The following is a 24,569-nucleotide window of genomic DNA, read 5'->3' as shown; positions in this document are numbered from 1 at the left end:
TATATGTTGCAGAGCCAAAAAATGGGCCTCATTTTTCAAACAACATGTCCACGTTTTTCCAACAAGCATTACAAAGCAAATGCAATTGAAAGGGTGGCTGCAGAGATGAGTACACATAGTTCAGTTCCTCCTCTATTTAGCTTTTTATTTGCTCATGTGGAAAAGCATTTGAAATTATGATGTAGATTGACGTGCAGCAGCTGTCCCTCTCTTGGGTCCTGTCAGTCACCTCACCGGTCACCGTTGACAGGACTATGATGGATTAGGAATTGTCATCCAGGACGTTTGTCACTTGTTTACAAGTCGGCCATCCCTCATCTCTCACCACAGGCCAACACTCCTCCAACCCCACCCCCTTCGCCAGCACTGCTGCCAGACACGCTACACAAGACAACACCAGACATTACAACAGCTTTTCCCCTCACTCTAACCTCTCATACTCTCTCTCTCTCTCTCTCTCTCTCTCTCTCTCTCTCTCTGACTCTCTCTCTCTCTCTCTCTCTCTCTCTCTCTCTCTCTCTCTCTCCCCCCACCCCCTACGTCCCAGGGCTGAACACAGTCAACACATTTAATGCATTAATATATGTGTTGTGTTCACCAATCTCCTGGGGACTGGGGCAATGTCTTCTCCTGTCAACCTCTACCCCTGAGACCTGACTGGGTTTTATACAAACATCCCAGAGGGAGTAGGAGCGAGGCTCAGATCTTACCTGCATTCTGCTATTTGAACAATGGCTTTTAAATCTGTTACCCAAAACTATGTGAGATACCAGTACAACTCAGATTTTTGTTGGTAAATGTAGTACTCATAAAATATAAACGACAAATAAACAGCTACAGAATCACATACACGTCTGTGTGTGTGTGTGAGTGTGTAAGTGTGTGTGCGTGTGTGTATGTGTGTGCGTGTGTGTGGCGGCACAGTGGCCGACTGATTAGCGCTGATTATACTGCCTCACAGTATATATACTGTGTATGTATATATATATATATATATATATATATATATATTCATATATATATATATATATATATATATATATATATATATATATATATATATATATATATATATATATATATACACACACATTATATACAGTGGAACCTCAATAGAACGGGGTAGGGGCGGTGAGGGGGTCGTTTGATTTTCTGTTACATTGAAGCACTTTTTTTTAGCCTATATGCACCCATATTACTGTACAGTAATAAAAATAAAAAACAAGTAACAAAATTACTGAATCGCTTATCCTCACAAGGGTCGCGGGCGTGCTGGAGCCTATCCCAGCTATCATTGGGCGAGCGGTGGGGTACACCCTAAAGTGGTCACCAGCCAATCGCAGGGCACATAGAAACAAAGAACCATTCGCACTCACATTCACACCTATGGGCGATTTAGAGTCTTCAATTAACCTAACATGCATGTTTTTGGGATGTGGGAGGAAACTGGTCTGTGTGACCAAGCAAACAGCTCTGCGGATGATGCAGTCAACATGGGTCTGCACTTCATCCGAGAACACCTCGACAGCGCGGTGACCTACACAAGGATCCTGTTTGTGGACTTCAGCTCTGCGTTCAACACCATCATCCCTCCGGAGTGCCCGGAGAACCCCGGTCCTCAGAACTGTAAGGCAGACGCTCTAACCAGTCGTCCACCGTGCCGGCATATATATATATATATATATATATATATATATATATATATATATATATATATATATGTATATATATATGATATGAAACCATAGACTAGGGAAACATTGATTTGGTAGAAGATATACAATATCAACAGATCAAAATGTTGGAGCTTTCCTGCAGCTTGTCTCGGTCATATCCTGCTGTGGAATTGGGATAGTTCATTTCCCAATGCAGGCATAGTACAAGCTGGAAAATGTACTAATCAACCTGTCTTTGCTTGGAGTCAACGATGCCAGCTGTGATCATGCAGAGAGGATGAAGGGATGCCATCTCCCTTGTACTGCTGGGACGCTCCACACATTCCCACTGTGGCTCTTGAGAAGGACCATAATATTGTTTTATCTGCATTAATGGCTCCCTCTGTGGATGCTGAGATAGCAGACGTTGTGAGAGGGAGGTGGGGGGACGGTAAGTATTTTCCATGCTGAATCCAATAAAGAGCATATTGTAATTAAATTGAAAATTTGTGAAGACTCCCTTGCTGGTAGCATAACTGCTGCTGTGAGAGCAATCATAATTGGCTCTCAAAACATGCATAATTGCCTTCAGATGGCATTCTTTTACAGTTGACACTGTTGATGCAGTGAGGGGGTGAGAGGGGAGCAATTGGCAAGATGAATACCAGGCTCATTTCACAATAGTTTTATAACTGAAATATTTTAAATATGAGTGGAATATTACATGAATGTTTTAAGATACTCATCTGACCTGGGAGTTGTTGAATGGGCCATCTGCATTTGTGACTCTTGTAGCCGAAGCTGAGGGGGGAGACTGGCATTAGTAGAATAAAAAGAACAACATAATGGTTGGCATTTTCAGGGAACGCCAGGATTGGTGCATTGATTTTATATTATGAACGTCCATCCATCCATCCATTTTCTGAGCCGCTTATCCTCACTAGGGTCGCGGGCGTGCTGGAGCCTATCCCAGCTGTCATCGGGCAGGAGGCGGGGTACACCCTGAACTGGTTGCCAGCCAATCACAGGGCACATACAAACAGACAACCATTCGCACTCACAGTCACACCTACGGGCAATTTAGAGTCTCCAATTTATGCATGTTTTTGGGATGTGGGAGGAAACCGGAGTGCCCGGAGAAAACCCACGCAGGCACGGGGAGAACATGCAAACTCCACACAGTCGGGGCCGGGGATTGAACCCGGGTCTGTGAGGCTGACGCTCTAACCAGTCGGCCACCGTGCCGCCTATTATGAACGTATGTTTCATTATTTTATTATCCCTTTCCAAGGAACTTTTGTGCGTGTTTATTGGGGTAACTTCGTGGGTGTGTGTCTATTTGTTGTTGTTTTTCGTCAAATTCCACTAAAAACATTGATTTTCACACAACTTTCTGATGTCACTAGCACAAACCATTGCCATGGTCTGGCTCGAGGAAAACTTGCAAAAAATTAAATAAATAAAATAAATAAATAAAAACACACTCGGATATCTTTTTTTTTAATTCATACATTTCTCTTGGTGGAAGAGCACATCTGGCTCACAGTTCTAACAACCCGGGTTCAAATCCGGCCTCCCCTGTGTGGAGTTTGCATGCTCTCCCCGTGCCTGCGTCGGTTTTCTCTGGGTACTCTGCTTTCCTCCCACATCCTAAAAACATGCATGGTAGGTTAATTGAAGACTCTAAATTGCCCGTAGGTGTGAATGTGAGTGTGAATGGTTGTTCGTTTATATGTGCCCTGTGATTGGCTGGCGACCAGTTCAGGGTGTACCCCCCTTCTCGCCCGAAGATAGCTGGGATAGGCACCAGCACACCCGCAACCCGAGTGAGGATAGGCAGTACAGAAAATGGATGGATGGATGGATGGACATTTCTCTTCGAAAGATGCCTTTCAACTGCATAGCAACTTTATAAAGACTGGTTCTAACATCCCCAAATTTTGTACAGTACGTTCACTTCCCTTTCTGAAGTAAAAAATGATGTTACAAAAAAATATTACCTAAACACCATGGGTGGCACGGTGAGCGACGGGTTAGAGCGTCTGCCTCACAGTTCTGAGGACCGGGGTTCAATCCCCGGACCCGCCTGTGTGGAGTTTGCATGTTCTCCCCGTGCCTGGGTGGGTTTTCGCCAGGCACTCCGGTTTCCTCCCACATCCCAAAAACATGCATGGTAGGTTAATTGAAGACTCTAAATTGCCCGTAGGTTGAATGTGAGTGCGAATGGTTGTTTGTTTATATGTGCCCTGCGATTGGCTGACAACCGTTTCAGGGTGTACCCTGCCTCCTGCCCGAAGATAGCTGGAATTGGCTCCAGCACTCCCGCAACCCTTGTGAGGATAAGCGGCTCGGAAAATGGATGGATGGATGGATGGATGGATAAACACCATGGGCCACTGTTGGGCACAATCTTTACCTCCTTTGCCAAATATAGACTATCATTGGTTTCATAATTGCTGAGGTAAAACCCTGGCACTTTCCCTGTGTCTCTAATCTACTACTCCCTTTAACATTATCTTATAGTTAGGTATAAACAGACACACAGTGTAGCTGATAATATGCAATTAAAAACAAAGATCATTAAAAAAGTTATTGGTGTCTGCCTAATTACTATAACTTTACCTCCTTTATAATGAGCGTATATGGGTATTGATTTGAAGCAAATCTCCCTTTCCTCCTGGAACATGCAGGTAGTTACTCTGTGTTAAATCATTAATATTGTAATGATTTTCCCAGAACACTCTCAATTAAGAGCAGAACAGAAAATGACCCTGGGGATTTGAAGCTCACACTCTTGTGTGATGTTATAAATATATTCTCCCTTCTCTCACAGGAGAATATGGAAATGGTCATTATGCATTTCTGTGGACCTTGTTCATTAGGATGGGGATACATCTGGTTAGGTCACCTTTTTATAATAAGTACTGTATATATCAATATTTGGTCATGAATAACATCATGTAATCTGTAATGGTGATATTTGAGCTTCACACAGAAAACTTCTCCAAAGGCATATTACACTTTTTATGTAGCCTTCACCATGTTTTTCCTGGTAAATTGACTCCCTGTATTCTACTTTAAAGTCAACACTTTTGGTGAGAAACTGCAAATCTCCCACCACATTATTCATCTTATTTGTATGATTTCAGTTGAAGTAATGTGTTTTGCGCTATCTTAGGTAGCTTTCATACAGGACTTGCATCCTTCACTCATTTTGTTGGAACTCTGTACCAGACAAATTCTCCAGGTCATCCCACAACCTAAAACCATGTATATTTAATTGTGACGCTACAAAAACATTTACATGGCAACAATTTTGTAGCATTTGTTTTATTCTGGGGTTCCATATGCAGATGATGGCATTGTCAAAATTATCCAAGTCTGCCAGGCTGAAACGATAGTTTTATCCATTTGCAAATAAAACTTCCATAAAAGTGACCCCATTTGGACATAATTGTGAATGTTTGTGTCTTGGTGTCAACCCTGTGATTGACTGGTCATCAGTCTAGGGTGCACCCCGCCTCTCACCCTAAGTCAGATGGGATAGTCTCAAGCCCATCTGTGAACCTACAAAGCATAACCAGTATAGAAAATGGATGGGAGGATGGATTGATGAACATTTTTAGTCTTTGTAATCTAAATCTAACTACTGTGTGACCTCTGGTCTGCTAGCCAAACCCATCCAAAGCCCTCCTCGATTGTCCCCACTCTCCAAAAAAAAAAACTCCACAATTGGATAATTTGCTTTCTAAACCAACACCCGCAAGAAAAGCTGTCTTAATTTCCCCCCCAGCTACAGATCAAATCTTCCTCTGTGGCTCCACCAAGGTACTTGTTCACAAACACCATGTGTTTCTTCCAGGGGAATTCTGGGCACAGCCATCCCACAATGCATTGTGTCCATGCCAAGAGCCTGAATATTTGTCCTGACCCCTTTTTTATTCATTTCCTTGAGTCTTTCTGGGGCCCCTGTGCAAAACACATAGCATATAGGGTTCAAGTGGTGATATACAAAACCCATGTCTCTCATTTTCCTTTCACTCAGACCCACAACATTCAGGAGAACTAGGAGGGGCTTGAACAAAGACCTTTGGAGATGGGCGTAGATTCACTATACTCTGTTACCACAGTTTACAAGGGCTTCCTTTTGAAATGCTTGACATTTTACTCCCTTTTTGTAGATATAGTTGTCTCGTACAGTGCGTCATCTTTGTTTGACTTCATCACATGCAAAGAGCCATTTAATGTCATTACCTAGGAAACCAGTGAGTTTTTGGTAGCAATGCACCAAACGGCCAGTTTGTCAATGGAATGTGCAAAGTGTCAATATAAATCTATCAAAGCCCGCTGGTTCCCATTCAGAAGATTATTTTTCATATGTATATGAGAAGTTTCATTGTATTACTTTCTCACACAATTTGGACAGCCAGTGACAAACTGGAATAGATCTCAGGAGACCAGAGGGTGAAGGGATGTTTTATATGGGGAATGTGTTTTAGAATCTGGTTAAAAGGGCACAGGAAGCTTTTACAGTAAAGGGTTCTGTTGTGGGTGCTTCTGCATTTGGCTTTGGGATTAGGGTTGTTGGCATATAAATAAATACTTTATCCCAAAATACACAAAAGTACCAAATGTCTGGTCAAAAATCAGGGGTCTATGACCTGTAATGATTTTTAACTTGAGTGTCTGTGACATGAATGTGAGATTCCTTTGTGTACTTAGATCTGATACCTGCAGATAACTGTCACAGCATGGCATTTATGCTCATGTGACATTATCAAAATGCTCATATGACAGCACACCAATTATGAATCTCGACCAGAACACATTCTTTCTGACTTGACCTTTAACTGAAATCCTACATTCTTACGCTATATGTCCCGTCGTTTTTGCTCATTTTGAGATTCATTGTTCTTTCCTCCCTGTTTCCATCCCAAGGTAAAGCCCATTCGGTAGATGTTTTGTCATAGAGGCTTGTGAACGTTTGCTCTGCACTTGTGTTATTTATTGTCTGCTGACAGGGTCATGAATTCAGAGTCAAAGCGAAACTCACATTGTTATCAAAAGCATAAAACTCCTATCACTTTAGGTGTCACTGTGGATACAAGAAAATGAAACAGGTACTCATAAAGGCAGGCGCATCATAAATCAGCAGAAGGGCTCGTGCAAGGAGATGCTTGATTAAAAAAAGGAGAATTAGGTATTTTTGTAAAAGTGGCAAATAACATTGATCTATGCCCCTGTCAGTGGTGGGGCTTGACATTGTTGTTTATTCTTTATGTGTATTGATGGTATATCACTCTCTCTTTGTAGCTGACAGAACAATATGAGCAGGCACAGAGCCTTTCCTCCGTGGCCTCCTATGGTTGTGTTGATGGGAAAAGGACATACACATGATCCCAGTTTGCCTTCTATCACATTCTCTGCAACTGAAACACAGCTCATAAGTGTATCATTTTCTTGGGTGAACCCAGATAATCAGACTGCTGTTTTTCGTCACTGCCATGGGGCATTATGTAGTAATTTGAGGTCAGTCAGAGGTGAGGCACCTCACGATATTTGATGTGTGACTGTAAGCTAGTTTTAACCCAATTTTGAGTCAGAACCCCTTCCACAAAATCATTTCTAGATTTCTACCACGTGGAAGGAATGAGCTATGCTGTAATTAAGTTGATGTCACCTTTTATTTGAAATATTATTTCATGGTCAACCTTGCACTGCTGCACTTTTAAATTGGGATTCACTTGTATCTACATGGAAAGGTATTGTGCAAAGAAACATATTCTGTAAATTATGCTTTATTTGAACAGCTCTCCTACATTGTATCGTTGAAAAACTGTATGGCAATTTTTTAGGCATAACATCTAGAAAAAAAGGGCATCCCTCTCTAAATGTATGATTTTAGTCATGCTCCCCACTATTATTTCGAGGTGTCTGCATGGCTGATGGGATCAGTGAACTCTGGAGAGTGGGGTGACGACCTTCCACCTCATCCATCACCCAGTGATGGACATGGGAAGCGGGTCCCTGACAGGTTGGTGGGTGGAGGTAGTCGGGTTGGAGGGTAGAAATGGGGTTAAGGATAAGGTCGGAGAGGGACCCTGGTCAGTGTAGCATGATTAAAGAAGGGAGGGTAGTATGTCCAGAAGTGAAATCAGTCATATGTGACTGAGCTATCTTAGTAAAGCTATCTTAGTAAAAGATTCTTTTACCATCATTGTGTGACCACAGCAACAAATCCACTTTCACACTTCCTGTTCAGATTTGTATTCCCTATGAAAATGTTTACATTGCAACACATTATTACTTATGGTTCTTCAGCTGACAATCACTTCACCCATTTCAAACGGTCAAGGAGAGAGACCACAAATCGGTCTTAGTGAGGTCTAATGACTGTCCATAGGCCACTTGTTTCTTTTACACCAACTAAAATGAGGATGCCTGTCATCAATCATTGTAGTACCTTCAGATGGTCTTCCTGACATTGCTCCCTTCTGCAGATTTCTTTTCAGGAATTTGTTCCCTTGTGTTCTTGTTACACATGGGGCATGAGTAAGTAACCAAACCGCTCCTCCTAAATCTGACATTCGACTTCCCGATGGACCCTTCTCTCCAGCACCCCTGAATAGACCTTACCAGGGAGGCTAATGAGTGTGATCCCCCTGTAGTTGGAACACACCCTCCGGTCCCCCTTTTTAAAAAAGGGGACCACCACCCCAGTCTGCCAATGCAGAGGCACTGTCCCCAATGTCCACGCAATGTTGCAAAGGCGTGTCAACCAGGACAGCCCCACAACATCCAGAGCCTTTCGGAACTCCAGGCGATCTCATCCACACCCGGGGCTTTCCCACGGAGTAGCCCAGACTCTGCTTGGAAAGGCGTGTCGGTGGAATTGAGGAGGTCTTCGAAGTATTCTGCCCACCGCCTCACAACGTCCCAAGTCGAGGTCAGCAGTACCCCATCCTCACTATACATGGTGTTGAGACACCAGATGATGGACCAGAAATTCCTCGAAGCAGTTCGGAAATCGTTCTCAAAGGCCTCACCGAACTCCTCCCACCTCCGAATTTTTGCCTCAGCGACCACCAAAGCTGCCTTCTGCTTGGCCAGCCGGTACCCATCAGCTGCTTCAGGGGTCCCACAGGCACAAAGGCCCACTAGGACTCCTTCTTCAGCTTGACGGCATCCCACACAGCTGGTGTCCACCAACGGGTTCGGAGATTGCCGCGACGACAGGCACCGACTACCTTATGGCCACAGCTCCGATTGGCCTCCTCAGCAATGGAGGCGTGGAACATGGTCCAAAAGGACTCAATGTCCCCCGCCTCCCCAGAGACGTGGATGAATTTCTGCCGGAGGTGGGAGTTGAAACTCCTTATAACAGGGGATTCTGCCAGACGTTCCCAGCAGACCCTCACAATACGTTTGGGCCTGCCAGGCCGGACTGGCATCTTCCCCCACCAAGCAAACTCACCACCAAGTTGTGATCAGTTGACAGCTCCACCCCTCTCTTCACCCGAGTGCCCAAGACATTCGGCTGCAAGTCCGATGACACGACCACAAAGTCGATCATCGAACTAATGGACACCCTAATGCTTGAACATGGTGTTCGCTATGGACAATCTGTGGTGAGCACAGAAGTCCAATAACAGAACACCACTCAGATTCTGATTGGGGAGGGGGCGTTCCTCACAATCACACCCTTCCAGTTCTCATTGTCATTGTCCACATGAGCATTGAAGTCCCCCAGCAGAACAATGGAGTCCCCAGCAGAAGCGCTCTCCAGCACCCCCTCCAAGGACTCCAAAAAGGGTGTGTACGCTGAACTGCTGTTTGGTGCACAAGCACAAACAACAGTCACCTTTGTCGGGTCCCTCACCTAGGATCGGTTAGCCATGGGTGACCCTACCAGGACGTGAAGCCCCAAACAACTTAGCTCCTAGGATCATTGGGACACACAAACCCATCCACCATGAGAAGGTGATGGCTCAAGGAGGGGCCCTGCCAAGTCAGTGCCGACACGTAACATAGCAATTCAAGAGGAGGCACTGAAGCATAGTCGTGTGGTCAACTGTCATTTCATAGATTGTGTAAGGGTTGGAAATCAAGCATTACCGGATGATTAGCGTTAACACAGCTGGAAATGTGTGAAGTGGTCCTGACCATAGATATGAAGATATGCTGTAGCAACCCGGCTAAACGACGTACGGATGGACATTGAAATTAAGTCATAACTTTCTAATTTCTCAAACGATTTTCACGAGGTTTACTTTTTTGTCAATGCCAACGTGTGTGCTATCGCCATAGAATATTGTTTTTCTAAAAAAAACAAAAAATTAAACTAAAAAAAAAATACATTTAAAAAAATGAAAATATATGTTTTTTTCAATTAATTTTAGGACAAGCGGCACGGTGGACAACTGCTGAGCGCGTCCGACAACTGCTGAGCATGTCCGCCTCACAGTTCTGAGGACATGCGCGGTAGGTTGATTGAGGACTCTAAATTGCCCGTAAATGTGAATGTGAGTCCAAATGGTTGTTTGTTTATGTGTACACTGCAATTGGCTGGCGACCAGTTCAGTGTGTACCCCGCCTCTCGTCCAAAGATACCTGGGATAGGCTCCAGCATGCCCGCAACCCTAGTGAGGATAAGCGGTACAGAAAATGGATGGATGTATTTGAGGACAAATTCATAGGGTGGGCTATGGCAAGTTCTGGGTGGGCTTGCCCACCCAAAATAGGGCTGGCCTCACTACTGCACCACACCATGAACCAACAATGTTTTTACTCAGGCCCACGCTCATGAATTTGTGACATAGGTTCAATGATGTTTGACCCAGGCCATCCAAGTGCCTTTCCATCAAGAAATATTTTGCACATGACTTTGTAATCAGATCTTCCTGTGTCTAGCCTCAATGCAATCATGTCTAGACACCTCTGTCTTCCTGCTGCATACTTATGTTGCACACATTATGTCAAAATATTTTTAGGAAGTTCTGACATCTCTCCTTCCTCTCTGCTGACAGACACCAGCTCCAGTATAGTGAAACCAGGAACTAAAGATGGGTGAGCTGACCGGTTCACTCTCACTCATACTGTAGATCTGAGATTTTCTTTTTTTTGCCACAGTGGATTTAAATACCAGTAATTCCAAGAAGGAGGGCATGGCTTGATCTCTGTTAAACGTCCTTTCTGCAATAGTAATCAAAACCTTTATGATGAATATCATGGATGGCCAATGGTAATGTAGTGGTTTAGTGGACTTTTGTGCATCTGGTATTAAATCAGTTCACGTCCAATGCCAATTTACAGTAGGCCAGAGTAATACGCCTTTCTAGTCATATGGGTTATGCTCCAGCCCTTGCATTGACTTGACTTGGAATATAAGAGCTTGTATAGAAAATGGATACAGAGATGGCTAATGGTGAAATGGGTGTTGCCCAGAACCATGAGTAAACTTGTCGATGTATTGAAGGGCCATGATAGTTCTTCCAGTGGAAGTGCAGTGAAATAAGTCAGCGTATGCGTATTTCTGTTAAGGCTGTGTCATCCATCCATCCATCCATCCATTTTCTGAGCCGCTTCTCCTCACTAGGGTCGCGGGCGTGCTGGAGCCTATCACAGCTGTCATCGGGCAGGAGGCGGGGTACACCCTGAACTGGTTGCCAGCCAATCGCAGCGCACATTCAAACAAACAACCATTCGCACTCACAGTCACACCTACGGGAAATTCAGAGTCTCCAATTAATGTATGTTTTTGGGATGTGGGAGGAAACCGGAGTGCCCGGAGAAAACCCACGCAGGCACGGGGAGAACATGCAAACTCCACACAGGCGGGCCGGGGATTGAACCCGGGTCCTCAGAACTGTGAGGCTGACGCTCTAACCAGTCGTCCACCGTGCCGCCCAAGGCTGTGTCAAACGCATATATTTGGACACTAAAGCAACACAACAGAAGGAGCAGGTTTCCAGATTGTATTCAACAAAAGAAGCACACTAACATGAAAAAAAAAAAAAACAACTACAAACAGAAACTGACGTGACAGAAGGTCAACGTGAAAAAATCGTCAGGGGTATGGGGTACTGGACCCCCAGATATGGTCCCTGTAGGACTGGTGTCAGAGTTTGGTCCGCATTGCCGGCAGTTAGTCGGATTTCTTTTCAGTGAAAGTCACATATTCTCTTCATTACCTTTATGGACAGAATTTCAAGGCACAGCCAGGGTGTTGAGGGGGTTCGGTTTGGTGACATCAGTATCACGTTGCTGCTTTTTGAAGATGATGTGGTTCTGATAGCTTGATCAAGTCGCAATGTTTAGTTCACCTCAGGACTCCTTCAACTCTGCATCTTTTTGCACAATTGTCAAAAAAAAAAAAAAAAGTACTGGCATTACCTGATAACTAGCAACCCTTTATTGCTCAGTGACTGTTTTTTTTGTCAATGTCTTTATGTCTCAAAAGTCTTCTCTGTCAATTGACTGTCTGTTGTCATACTAGAGCAGCTCCAATTACCCGAGACAAATTCCTTGTTTGTTGTTTGGACATACTTGGCAAATAAAGATGATTCTTATTCTGATGTCCAACTCTCGCTGGAACGGTTCGCAGCTGAGTGTGAAGCGGCTGGGATGAAAATCAGCACCTTGAAATTTGATGCCATGGAGCTCATTTGGAAATGGGAGGAGTGCCCTCTCTGGGTCAGGAAGGAGATCTTACCCCAAGTGGGGGAGTTCAAGTATCTTGGGGTCTTGTTCACGACTGAGACAAGAATGGAGTGGGAGATTGACAGGAAGATCTGCAGTGATGCGGATTCTGTATCCATCTGTTGTGGTGAAGAAGGAACTGAGACGAAAAGCAAAGCTCTTGATTTACCGGTCGATCTACATTCCTTCCCTCATCTATTGTCACGAGCTGTGTGTCGTGATGAAAAAAATAAGATCGAGGATACAAGCGGCTGAAATGAGCCAGATGACGTGACTTGGGCATCTGGTTAGGATGCCTCCTGGACGCCTCCCTGGTGAGGTGTTCCGAGCATGTCCCACCAGGAGGAGGCCCCGGGGGATGACCCAGGACACGCTGGAGAGACTACTCGGGGTCAGTAACCCCCAAACTAGGAGGATGGCTCCAGCAGATACCAGGAACAACATCCGACATCTCCGTCCAGAAGAGCACAATACTGGAAACAGCAAGATCCAGTGCCGTAACCACTACTCTTCTCCTATTACTATTAAATTATTTCATTATTTCAAAATGATCAAATCAGATTAGCTTCCATCGCTATTTGATATATATGTTTAGCATTTGACATTAATGTAAAGAATATATGTTCATAAACTACTCATGCATATAACTCTGATTAGGTCAGGATTTTCTTCTTCCACTGTCGTGTCATGATGTATTCTTTAAAATAAAAGCGATTACCAGCCAGTCAAACAATAGGGAAGCTATAATCTATCTAAATTCACACCAGATGATCCATCTTATTCTGTAAATAAGGATAAACAGTTGTTAACATAGCAAACAAAACAACACAGATTGACACAGATACATTATAATCTTCGGAAAGATTTACTCTGATTTTTCTGTTGTTGCACACTCCTTCAAAAATATTTGCACACATACTGTAGCTGCATATGCTTCCTCCATTGCATACGGCAGGTGCTTGTGATCAGTTACACACTGATAAGTCACACATTACATTACATTGGCCTTGCTTGTCATTTGCTGGCCAGGACCTCAGTGGGATGGGTATTTTGCAAAATGACAGGACATGCCAACAAATTGCGTCACTTCTGCTTCTGCGGCCGAGGACAATAGGCCACCATATGCCGAACTGGGCAAATGAATGGAGCTCATTTGTACTGGCACCCAGAGTCCCTACTCAGCTCAACCCTTTTGGAGCCACCATGGCACTGAGGGTGACAAAGACAGAGGAGCCCACCCTCTGCTATGATGGCAAGTTTACCGTTTGTTATTTGGTTTAGAGAATCAGATTTTTAAAAAAGAGACAAAGACGTGAGCATGTGATGATGTACTGTATGTGTCTAGAGTGTTGCATGAAAAGTGATGGTAGATGTATCTTACAGTAAAATCAACCTTTCTTTGTAAGTTTGTGTCATTCTCTTACTGTGTTTCTGGTGTGTTTGTGTGTGTGTGTAGGCCTGGGATGATAGCAGATGATTAAGGAGTGGCTGCTCTGTTGACATGAGATACTAATGAGGATGAAATGAGAAGGTCAGGGCTCGTCTCCAGGAGGGAGACACTGCAACCCCCCACCCCATTACCCATCCAACCACCGCACCCACAGCACCACCTCTCACTCCCTTCTCTTAGCCCCTATTTTCCTCCCTCCTCAGGATAGACAGCTAATCCTCCTCTTCATCATCACAGACCGATCCACATAAACACACCCAAGTAGACACTCTTGCAGAGACAAACACACACACACGTACAGTATACACTGAGGCGGCTCTGATCTTGAACTCTGTAGCTTCATAATTGTAGTAATTAGCAGCTCAACAAGTCTAGCTCAGCAGTATGATTAGTGTCACTTTATGAGTACATCAATATGGACTCTTTTGCCAGTCTTTTTTTTTTTTAAATCTGATGAAATTAGCGAATTACTGGAGTGTTTCTATGTGTGCCTAGTGGTGCCAAAGCTGACGTCATTGCTGATTCATTTAATCAATGGGCATTGCTTCATATTGGTTGCAAAATATTTCACTTATTTTACAACCAACCTTAAGGTTGTATCACTCGTGGCGAAGAGAGTCAGTGATGCTCCTTGAACCCAATTCACAGATAAGCCTGAATATTACCCCAAAATACAGAGAATGATTTTGGAGCCTCACCCAGACGATGAGCGGCAGGGTACACCCTAAACGGTTCCCCAGTCAATGACAACACACGTAGACAAGCGACCATCGACACTTTTTTTGTTGGACTGCAGGAGGTAACCAGATTATTCAAAGAGAACCCAAGCAAACACAGCAAGAACATTCAGTCGCTACATAGGAAGATTCAAACTGAGATATTTATATAGATATGAATTTGCTACCAGCACAGAGAGCTAGTCTGAAGACCGGTTAAAATGAAGACAAATGTGACGGTTGTCCAAAAATGCAGCAAAGCGACCTGTGTGAGTTCAGGGGAGCCCTTATTAATGGAGGTGTGTGTGGGTCTCTATCAGCATAATGAACTGCTGACCCTGACAAGAGGAAGGAAGTGCTGGGCCAGCTGCATGCCATTTTTCATCTCTTGGGTAGACCTCAAAAGAAAAAGGCATGGGGTGGGGGGAGGTGGAGGGAGAGATGGGGAAAATGGGGCTGGGGGTGCAAATAAAAAAAGTTAGTCCAATCAAGTGTGCTGAAGTGTTGGATAGAGGCCTCCTAACCCAGGGTCCTTGTGCGTCTGCCTCATCTTCTTAATAGAAGGTTGGTGTGTATCATACAAAGACACACACACACACACACGCACACCTACACGCACACATAAAATAGATACATAAAATACAATGTAGTGATCCATCCATTTTCTTTACCGCTTATCCTCACTAGAGTTGCGGGCTGCTGGAGCCTATCCCAGCTATCTTCGGGCAGGAGGTGGGGTACACCCTGAACCGGTCGCCAGCCAATCGCAGGGCACATAGAAACAAACAACCATTCGTTCTCACATTCACACCGACGGGCGATTTAGAGTCTTCAATCAACCTACCACGCATGTTTTTGGGAAGTGGGAGGAAACCGGAGTGCCCGGAGAAAACCCACCCAGGCACGGGGAGAACATGCAAACTCCACAAAGACGGGGCCGGGATTTGAACCCCAGTCCCCAGAACTGTGAGGCAGATGTGCTAACCAGTCATCCACCATGCCGGCCCCATGTAGTAATCTCATTTTAATTTGGTGTGATTGTGCTGGCCTTCTCTGTCTGATCCCCAGCAAGTGAGCCAGAGGAAAAATGAGCCTGCCAGTGGTTAATTGAGCATACAGATTCCTAATGTGTCAAGTGGTGGCCTTGCAGATGAGCAATGGCACTTTTTCTCAATGCATCTTCCTTTGTTTCCTCTTTAAGGCTAATGAAGTCGGCCTTCCAGTTACCACCTGGACGAGAGTCTCTGCCACTATCGAGACACTTCCGTGTTACCATTCACAAAGTCCACAATGAGGGATAATCTTGCACCCACCCACCCTCAATGCGCATGTGTAATGTCTCATAGATAGACACTGATTGCACTGCACACATTGTAAAAAGCAATGCATGTGCATGAATTGTATTAGGTGGACGCTTGTGAAAGACACTTTATCTGGGCCAATGTTTACAGCATATTAATTACTACAGCCACATACCTGTTTATTTTTACTGTCCTAAAACAGCAGGTATCCATTATTCAAAGATTTTTTTTGTGTGTGTCTCAGTTGTCTTTTTTTTTTTCTTCATGCCTTTAGGTAGCACACTAATGAGCTTAGCACTGAGGAAACATGGAAGTGATTAGATGAGTTTGGTTGTTTAAAAACTGAGTGATGACATTGTAACATGTATTTATTAAAACAGAAAGACGGATCTGAAAAGAAATGAGACTAACTGGATTACACAGGTTTTATTATGAACTACCTTCTGATCGACTCCCAGGAATAAAAAAGGTTCTGTGTTCAAGGTGCTCTATTACCATATGTTTGCTCATTGGGGACTGAAGCAGTCAAGAGCTGGACTCTATGACCTTCACCCAGGTAGAGCAATGAATACTCCAGGCTCTGCTCACTTGGGTTCATGCCAGGTGAACACAGTAGTGGGCCATCTCAGCAAAGCACTAAGATCCCAGTGCACATTTTGTTGGAGCCAAAAAGGGAACACCCTACATGAGCGTTAGAAATAAAACAACTTTTGGGAATCTAAAGAGGTTGAATCCTTCACATTGTGGGGACAATTCACCACACCGCAGAGGACCATGGTGACTGGTATACTAGCCTAATAGTACAACCCAGTTCCAATGAAGTTGGGACGTTGTGTTAAACATAAATAAAAACAGAATAGAATGATTTGCAAATCATGTTCAACCTATGTTAATGTTCAAACTGAGAAACTTTATTGTTTTTAGCAAATCATCATTAACTTAATTAATTAATTTAATTAATTTTATGGCTGCAACACATTCCAAAAAAGCTGGGACAGGTCGCAAAAAAGACTGAGAAAGTTGAGGAATGCTCATCAAACACCTGTTTGGAACATCCCACAGGTGAACAGGTTAATTGGGAACAGGTGGGTGACATGATTGGGTATAAAAGGAACTTCCCTGAATTGCTCAGTCATTCACAAGCAAAGATGGGGCGAGGTTCACTTCTTTGTGAACAAGTGCGTGAGAAAACACTCAAACAGTTTAAGGACAACGTTCCTCAACGTTCCTCAATGTACAATTGCAAGACATTTAGGGATTTTATCATCTACGGTCCATAATATCATCAAAAGGTTCTGAGAATCTGGAGAAATTACTGCATGTAAGCGGCAAGGCTGAAAACCAACATTGAATGCCCGTGACCTTTGATCCCTCAGGCGGCACTGCATCAAAAACCGACATCAATGTGGAAAGGATATCACCACATGGGCTCAGGAACACTTCAGAAAACAAATGTCAGTAAATACAGTTTGGCGAAACATCCGTAAGTGCAACTTGAAACTCTACTATGCAAACCAAAAGCCATTTATCAACAACACCCAGAAACGCCGCCGGCTTCTCTGGGCCCAAGCTCATCTAAGACGGACTGATGCAAAGTGGAAAAGTGTTCTGTGGTCCGACGAGTCCACATTTCAAATTGTTTTTGGAAATTGTGGACGTCGTGTCCTCCGGGCCAAAGAGGAAAAGAACCATCCAGACTGTTATGGACGCAAAGTTCAAAAGAAGAAGAAGAAGAAGAAGAAGAAGAATCACCTTTTGTTGTCATGAACATTCATGCATGCACACGAAATTTGTTCTCTGCATTTTACCCATCACAGTGAACACATACACATGTTAGTGGAACACACTGGAGCAGGGGGCAGCTGAAGAGCCCGGGGAGCATTTCTGGGTATCAGTGTCTTGCTCGAGGACACAAAAATCAGCATCTGTGATGGTATGGGGCTGTGTTAGTGCCAATGGCATGGGTAACTTACACATCTGTGATTAATGCTGAAAGGTACATACAGGTTTTGGAGAAACATATGCTGCCATCCAAGCAACGTCTTTTTTCATGGACGCCCCTGCTTATTATGCCAAACCACATTCTGCACGTGTTACAACAGCGTGGCTTCGTAGTAAACGAGTGCGGTTACTGGACTGGCCTGCCTGCAGTCCAGACCTGTCTCCCATTGAAAATGTGTGGCGCATTATGAAGCGTAAAATACGACAACGGAGACCCCGGACTGTTGAACAGCTGAAGCTGTACATCAAGCAAGAATGGGAAAGAATTCCACCTACAAAGCTTCAACAATGAGTGTCCTCAGTTCCCAAACGTTTATTGAATGATGTTTAAAGCAAAGGTGATGTAACACAGTGGTAAACATGAACCTGTCCCAGCTTTTTTGGAACGTGTTGCAGCCATAAAATTCTACATTAATGATTATTTGCTAAAAACAATAAAGGTTATCAGTTTATACATTAAATAGCTTGTCTTTGTAGTGTACTCAATTAAATATAGGTTGAACATGATTTGCAAATCATTGTATTCTGTTTTTGTTTATGTTTAACACAACGTCCCAACTTCATTGGAATTGGGGTTGTAGTAGCAATACATTCCACCTTTCATATACATAAAAAGTATACAGTATGCCTCCCTGCTTTGACTTTCTAAGGCATTCAATATACCATGAAACACATTAAAAACAGTCATCATCAAGTGGAGAAAATGTGCCACCCTCCAAAGTTAATGAAAAGATGAGGCGTAAACTGATCAGGGAGGCTGCCAAGAGGCAGCATTGTTGAAAGAATTTTGAAAGAACACACTTGAAATCTCCCAAAAGCACGTGGGAAAATGTTTCATGGTGTGATGAAGTCGAACTTTTTGGCGGTAAATCCAAAAGGTATGTTTGGCGCAAACACAACACTGCTCATTACCAAAAGAACATCAGACCTACAGTGTAGGGAATTATGAACAATTGCAAATACCAGTCAGTTTTAGCACAAAGCCTTCACGCTTCAGCTAGAAAGCAAAACAATATCGGGAAAGGCCTCCTAGAACATCTGAACTTTGGAGTTAATCAGAGGCACGTTAAATGGTGGCAAGTTTGTTCTGACTTCAATTTTACATGAATTTGAATGTAATTGGTTAATTCTTAACAAAGCCAAATCCCCAATGGTAAGTAGGTGTGTACACTTTTGCAACCACATTATGTCAGCTGTTAATTTTTACGTACCGTCTCGAAAATATTTTAACTTTAGTGGGACACGATACAGGTCACATTAATGGTGGAAAACGTTTTGTAAATATTTCTCTTGGTCTATTTTTTTTTACATCACAAAAACATAACATTTTTTGTTTGTTTTTTAACACGGATGTGTAGACTTTTTCATATCCACGATATTTGGCAAGATTAGATGTTCCTGTGTTGGAATTTCTCTTCCCCCTATGTACTCATTTCATTTTGTGGGAAGATTAAATTTTTCTCCTTGTGAAAGGTCATGAAATAACCGCTGTTGCTGACACAAAGACCCCTCCTCCCACATGTACACACACTCCACGGTCCAAGATTTTGGAAGGATAGCTGGTTGGTAAAAGAAGGGGGCTGAAATACATAATCTCCTGAAAAGAATGAGGCCCTCTGGGATTTTCTCAAAAGTGGCCCCACTCTGCACTGTGGCTGAGGAGGGAGGGTACTGCTTTATGTGGGAGGGGCCCAAAACTACTTCACACTGTAACCTGAGCTTGAACGGGACCAATCTGTCAAATAATTAGCTGTTGCCAAGCACAAAGGTTTTATTTGCAGGAATTTCATGGGGCCAGGATTGAATAATATGCCTGTGTATTGTGTGGGGTCATGGGAACGTCATCTCTAACTGGTGGGACATAAAAGATGGCTAAATGATAATGAGAAAAGGCTCGAGTGACTCTTGTATTGGTTTCTAGCTTCCTCTCCCTCCCTCGTTTACCCTCAGTCGCTCTGATCTTTTCTCCCTGCTCATCTTATTGCACAACATCACATTAATGGAAAGTAAGGTAGCTGTATTAATTCACACTGCGAAGCGAAAACAAATGGGTTATGGTATCAGCCAACATTTTTTTCCACATTATATATTTTTACTATTTTGATGCTGGATTTATGATTAAATAGTCTATTGGAGTATTGATAAAATATGCAATATAAATTAATTTCATAGATTAATGTAAAGTCTATTTCTCATAAACAAACTAAAAATAAATAATATACTAAATTAATAAATGAGCTAGTAATTAAGTCAACTGCTACCTCTGCCGAAGAAAAAAAAGGTCACCATATGCTGCTGTCTGAAACCCACTTGCTCAGTTGTCTTTTTTGTACCTTGACCCCTAACCTCTGAGAGCAACCAACCAGGAAGTGTATAGTGTTAAAAGGGATTGATTAGTCTGTGGTCTATAGATGATTGTTTATATCATTCCATACTGAAGGTTTGACCCCCAGTGACCTCTCTGTGGACCAATCTGCTGAAAACCATGACCTGCATCCATTTGCAACAGCACTAATTAGCTTTGACAGGGTCTCCGTTTGCATCTGGGTTGTAAAATGAAGCCCTGCAGTTCCCTGATTGAGGGAAGACGTGGCCCAGAGACTCCACCATTTCCCTAGCATTTCCTCCTGACGAATGTCAAACACATTAAACTTAATGTACCAGAAAATCTTACTCAAATATTTGTATGTTGTTGAGGGATGTGTGAGTATATGTCTATGTATGCGTATGGTGGTGGTAAATGGTGGTCATATGTCAGCGCATGTTCAGTTGTCTGAGCACACTGATGCATGTTGGTGTTTACATGTGAGAGTTTGCAGTTTTTACCGGTAGATCCATGTGGGGTACAGGCATTCATCCAGCAACACACTGCATAGAGATGAGGAAAGTTGCTTTTAAGTAGAATAATTGGATTATTGCTTCCTGTGATCTCGCTAATTATAATGAAAGCAAGCTTACAATTTCCCAATTATTATTCTATGCCGACTCCGCTCCTCCTTTAATAAAGAAAAGCACTGATGCAAAACAAAATGCCACAACTCCATTTCCTGCCTATGCCTTAGAGCCATTTAGAGATCAGGGGACTATACACCCTGCAAATATCCCTGTCCCACACCCCTGCAACACACATGAGACACCCATAACATTACATACAGTTGTGTGAGTGAATCCTCAATATCAATTTTATTTCCATAGATGCAGCATTGGGAACATGGCGTAGTCCATTCAAAATCAGAACAAGGAGGGAAAATAAAATCTAAAATCAATTTGTTATTCCATTATTGAAAGAGAAAAAATGTGTACAGTAGAAGGCTTTCGCAGTGACCCCAAAATGACACTCCACTAATTTTTTGGATATTTCTCTTAGGCCAGGCAGTGGGCATGGCAAATTGTAACCTCTTCAGCACATTGTTTTTTTTTTGGAGGGTTTTCAACCGGCCTCTTGTTGACGGCTTGGCTTCACATAGTCATGTAGAAGTATTGTTGCGTGTCTTCCAATCGTCCTGGGCTGAAATACCAGGTGCCAGAAGTTTGAAGACACCATGCAACACAGATGTGAAACACTTATCAAAAACAATGGTTAAACTCCTCAATGTTAACTCAGTGATTCAAAGGAAGGCAAAATCTTCAATTCATCACTTCATTTATAAGTGTATCCAATAAATGTTTGAGTTTCTAAAGTAAAATGTAGATACTGCAATGTTGTTTATTGTTTGCCCCTTCTTTCCTTCACTTCATGTAAAGAAATTTGACAGTTTTTTCATGTTTTGATTTAGAATTTGTATTCTCAATGCATTTTTGTGTAAGGATATTGAACTTTAACATACTGCTATTATTTTCAAAACAGCTGTACACACCCCAATTTAGATTATTATCCCTCTCTCAATCCAATACAGAGACATTTTCACTGTTAGAATTTACTCAAACATGATAAAACTCAGTATAAGGTATAGTGGATATAAGTGCTTTGCTCATTACTGCATCAAATAAACGTGAGTCACATATTGTGCTAACAAATCATTTCAAATACCCTTTCCACTCAGCTCCTCCTCCATCAGAGACACACTTGTGACTCTGCATCAGTCACTCATTCAGCTCTCATGCCTGGACTGCCAGTCTTTCAACAAATTCCCTGGATCACAGTACATGTGACAGTATTTCATCTTGGATTCAAGGATAAGTGAGAGGATTTCAGTTCAAGCTCAGAGCTTAGCATGAAAATGCCACTCAGAGTGAAAAGATGAGGATTTACACAATGTCGGAACCCCCCCCACCTCGCCCAGATATTTTTTTTCCCCTTCCAAATGGTACTCCCTCGCTGCTTCTTTCTCTCTTTCCCTCTTTGCGGCGTTTTGTTGATTTAGCTGTGAGTAGCTGCCTAACACAACATTGGCCGACTCCTCAAGGAGCTAAATACAGCTAACCCCATTGCAGAGTTATTCTATCTCTGGACTCCAAGGAGAGCACAAAAAGGATGTATTATAATTAAGCAAAACTCGGGGGCTTCAGCATTACTATAGCCTTATTTAGGTCAGGATGTCTAGATGTAGAAAAAAATAAGAATTGGACTCAATGTAGATACAGAGAAATTGCAATGTCAGAAATCATGCCGCATCGTGTATACAGTGCACTCAAATTCAAGAAACAATTGATTCTGATCTCTGCCTTGATTTGACAAAGTGTATTTCGCCTCACTTAACTTTATTTTGTATTGAAGATGCAGCTGTAGCTGAGCCATTGACATAGTGTATGAATATGACATCTTTGTCCAGCACTGTTCAAAGTAAAATGAAAGTTTCAAGAGCTCTTTTAAAGGGGAGACAGTATGGAATCAGATTTGTGCCCAAAAGATTCACACAAAACTTTTTAAATCGCAAACGCGATGACAATGTTTGCGTTTCTGTTTTTTTTTTCGCTTACGTTTCAGTTTTTTGTTTTTTTTTGTTTTTTGCTTACGTCTTTGTTTTTTTCGCTTACGTTTAAAAAAAATTCATTTACGGTCATATGTTTATTTTCAAAACAAAATTATTATTAACGCTTATTATTTTATTATTATTTTTTATTAACATTTGATATAAATACAAACTTAATATTGAAATAATAATAAAGATTATAGAAAGTCTAACTTTATAAGTAGGTATTGTATACAATCAAGCTCTTGCAGGAAATACTACAAGTTATATATATATTTTTATATATATATATGTATATATATATATATATATATTATATATTATATATATATATATATATATATATATATTTACAGGTACAACACAATCTAATAATATTATCATCATGCATTGTTGTTCTTGATGATAGATTGATCAATTAATTGATTTATTGATTGAACATTTATTTTAAACAGGCAGAACAAACACCCCAAAGAAATGCAAAAATGTAAATATAATCCCACACGATAAAATTTATTTAAATCCTACCCCTATACCAATACCTAAGGTAAATTATCCATCAAGAAGTGCAAACTAAAATACATACATACATACAGTACTATATATGTACTATCTCCACATATATAAATACGCACATTCATAACTATACACATATACTGTACATTAAACACACATACGTACATCCCCATCTTTATGTATTACATGACTTTAAATTGTAAATTTAATGAATTCAAGATAGAATATAACTATACCTTTTATTGATTGTTTCTTGAGCATACTATTACTGCCATAGTTGACCCTCTACTTATCTATTTTTTTTCTTTTATTATTAACACAATACATACATGTACTGTATTCTAATAAATGATCTGCATGCCTTTGCCATCTCATCACATCTTATAACTTCATGGTCATTATTTTTGATAATGATTTTTTTGCATATTATTAGTATGATGGTATGATAAACAGTATTTTTTACGGTGAAGTGGCTGTTTTACTGAAATAGAATGCTGCAGCAAACATGTCTAATAAACTCTAATAGCAAGTGAAGGGCTTGCACTGACTAGCCCACCATAACACATACTCAATGCTCTCTCTCTCTCTCTCTCTCTCTCTCTCTCTCTCTCTCTCTCTCTCTCTCTCTGTCACTCACTCATTCCCACACACAAACACACACACGCACACACACACATTCACTCACACTTTCTAGAGCTTGGGTTAACCCTGTAAATAAAAAATAAAAGCAATACATTGCGAACATGAGGGGAATCCAGAATGCCAGTTGCTGGTAGGAAAGATGGATTGCCTGAATTCTCGACCAATCACCAAACAACACATCGACTACAGCATTGATTGATGAAGTATTTAAGTCGTCAATCTCCCATCACCTTTTCTTCTCTCTCTTTCACACAAATGGCTGGAGAAAAGCTATGCTGTGTCTGCAGATTGGAAGAACTGACCCATCGGACACTTGAGAGATGTCCATCTGCTCTGTTTTGAAGACCTAAATCAGAAGGGTTGCTGTCCAATTGAGTCATGTAAATAAGACAACTTAGTAAAAACAGACTTACTCTACTATGAATTTTCACCTGTTGGCCACATATGAGGTCATATGACACACCTTTGTGGTTGGTGGTAGATAGATTTGAGTATATTATATACAGTATATGTATCCACTTCAACCTACACAGTCCCACATAACAGGCCTCTGTGTATATAACTCATCCCAATAATATTGATTAGAAATCATGATTAACAATAATGATATTGATAAAAATAGAACATTAGCCCTCACCTCTGACCTTATTTGTAGACCTTTTTGTACTCGATGATGT

General features: G+C 42.0%; 1 long non-coding RNA gene across 3 annotated transcripts in view; it reads right to left on the bottom strand.

The window, feature by feature from the left end:
• The window catches only part of LOC133479998 (uncharacterized), a 107,394-nt gene that overhangs the window by 30,740 nt on the left and 52,085 nt on the right, over nt 1-24,569 (bottom strand). Inside the window, exon 7 of one of the 3 annotated variants that reach the window (XR_009789138.1) lies at nt 2,407-2,456. The exons of the other annotated variants lie outside the window; for them this stretch is intronic. This is a non-coding gene — a long non-coding RNA (uncharacterized LOC133479998). The remainder of the gene's footprint in view (nt 1-2,406; nt 2,457-24,569) is intronic. 3 annotated transcript variants of the gene reach the window in all.

This window comes from Phyllopteryx taeniolatus, chromosome 6, assembly GCF_024500385.1.
Source record: "Phyllopteryx taeniolatus isolate TA_2022b chromosome 6, UOR_Ptae_1.2, whole genome shotgun sequence".
Lineage (NCBI taxonomy): Eukaryota > Metazoa > Chordata > Actinopteri > Syngnathiformes > Syngnathidae > Phyllopteryx > Phyllopteryx taeniolatus.
Note: the sequence above shows the minus strand (reverse complement) of the source record. Positions and strands in the feature narration are given on the sequence as shown.